Source organism: Aplysia californica, unplaced genomic scaffold, assembly GCF_000002075.1.
Source record: "Aplysia californica isolate F4 #8 unplaced genomic scaffold, AplCal3.0 scaffold00149, whole genome shotgun sequence".
In the NCBI taxonomy this organism is placed as follows: Eukaryota; Metazoa; Mollusca; class Gastropoda; order Aplysiida; family Aplysiidae; genus Aplysia; species Aplysia californica.
The window spans coordinates 672479-674865 of NW_004797419.1; the positions used below are offsets into that span (position 1 = coordinate 672479).

General features: G+C 38.2%; 1 protein-coding gene across 6 annotated transcripts in view; it reads left to right on the forward strand.

Moving 5' to 3' along the window:
- The window catches only part of LOC101851800 (chitinase-like protein PB1E7.04c), a gene marked incomplete at its 5' end in the record, with an annotated part of 143348 nt that overhangs the window by 121218 nt on the left and 19743 nt on the right, over positions 1 to 2387 (forward strand).

The following is a 2387-nucleotide window of genomic DNA, read 5'->3' on the forward strand; positions in this document are numbered from 1 at the left end:
GCATGTAAGATTGAAACTGCTTTCAATTTTAATCATTTTTCCCCAATAGCAAGTAACAGAACTCTTTAAAACAGAATGAGCGATGTTTTTCTTTTGAAAATCGGACTATTATTATGGAAAGTGTGCCCGTTTCTTTTTTGGGGATAATAGGCGTTGGACTCCCGACGTCACGATTATGACGTAATTAAACGGTAAATAGAATTTTACTCTTAATGTACTTGACTTTTGTTTTTATATATTGATTCTACATAAAACAGCAAACAAAATGATACCTCAATGGTCACGATACAACTATTATTAAGGATTTTATGACGTTGTGAAGCAAAATTTCGAGTTTTGGTGGCACAAAATGCAGTGCAAAAATTTGGCCAAATCAGGGCGAAAATTGATTCACAAAAACGATCGCTGCTTCTAAACTAACACAGATAGCACAAAAATTTAAAAAGCTCTGAAAACAGATAGCCAAATTCTTTCCAATAATCCAAATTTTAGTTCCCTCGTAGAAGTTTGAAAATTTCACTGAAGTGCCTAAGTCTACCAATAATGGACAGGGTCGAGGAAACTATTGTTCCTCTTGCTCTTTACGTGAACACTGAAAAAAACTTACAACATGTACTTTCATCAAAGTCACCCAATTCCTTTCTTTTTAACCCAACATGTCAATAACATTAACGCCAGCAAAAGAGTTTAGCAAATGATATGAGCCAAATCGATTTCACACCCATCAACAGATAACGAGCAAATAGCAGTCGTTCCATTAGAGGACTCGGATCTCCACACGCAAAGGAACTGAGCCATCAACAGTCTGGCAAAGTTCGTTGTCAAAATGATTAATTAAGACACCCAAGATTTAGGTTCGACTTTAGTTTTACTTTTACTAGTCTTTCCTGGAACCCATTTCTTTTCAACCTGGTGTCCTGGTTGTAATATGCACCCATCTAGTTTGACTAAACTCTTGCGTTTGACATCATGTCGACTAGTGCTCAACATAACGTTTGCCTATTGGAAACCTCTGGGTGGTTTTAGGGTGTCGCTGGTAGATCATACTACTTTTCTTTCCCATTTTTTTTTCTCTGTCTGTCATGCTTTTTCCTCTGCATGAAATGCCCGCTTCTGTGTTAATGCGTTCTGTTTACTTGAGCAAACAAAACCTATCCCCAGGATCCCGCTGTGTGCCGCATTATCGCTCACACGCGGAAGGAAAATTTAGTTCAGCGTTACCTCTGACATTTGAAGATTCTTGGTACTCTATAAGGTGTAACGGAAAGGAAGGGAAGGGAAGCGGAAGTGCATAAAGCCAATAAATATCATTTCAGAAGTTTGGACATGACAATTTCAAAATCTTGCCAGCTAGGCCTGTCCGCACTCCAGGTACTCACGCCTACGTTGGAGATGATCCAAGACTATATTGTAAGGAGCATGGTATACCATTATTTTAAATTCCTCTAAATTTTTCAAATTGATTAGATTTGACTTGCTTTAACTTGCTGACACTATTTGGCACTAATTGATCCCACGATATTTGTAGGTGAACTAATTCAACTTTCGTAGATTTTCGGCAAACACAAAAAGATCCTGAATTGTTCCCATGAAAGATCGGATGCAATCAATCAAAATACTGCAAATCACAATTTTTAAAATTAAAGCAATATCTGGTTTTAATAATAAAGTGCGATAAAATGTATGTAGAAGTCCAAAACATGCCAAAAGTGCTATAAAATGTATGTAGAAGTCCAAAACATTCCATAAAAGACGCCGCAGCCTAGTGGATGTATAACTGTAAAATCACCTCGGGCTAATTCAGATCAAGTATGTGTTCTGGAAATTCAAACCAAGCTTCTTGGAATCCCGTGCAATTTTAAACTATTGTAATGGCAGTGACAACTCCCCCTCTCCAAGAAAGAAACAAACCACCAATTTTCTGTTCATTTGCATATGGGGACTTGATTAAAATCAGAGATTCTGGCTACACTTTCCTCCTGACAGAGTTCAGCAGAAACGAAGGAAACAGTGAGGGAGGTAAAGAGGTACGATGTGGTTGGGACCTTAATGTGGGCGTGTAATTTTGACTGGTGAATGCATTATTCATATTGTTGGACTCTCAGAAATTGGCAACTGGTATGCTATAAATACAACCAGTGCCAGCATTTGCCATAGTAGGCTATATCTTCACTTCCCCGTGCCATTAGTTTTGTGAACATGGGACAGCGATATAAGTGAAACTCGTACCATCAAAAAAAAATTTTTTTAATATCACCATAAAGTTACACCTGATCTCCAGTATGTGGTTAGTGGGGGCTCTGGTGAGTGGTTTGCTCCTTCTTTTCTATCAAACAGTCATCTGTCGTCTTTATCGCCCCCCCATGTCAATAACATTAACGCCAGCA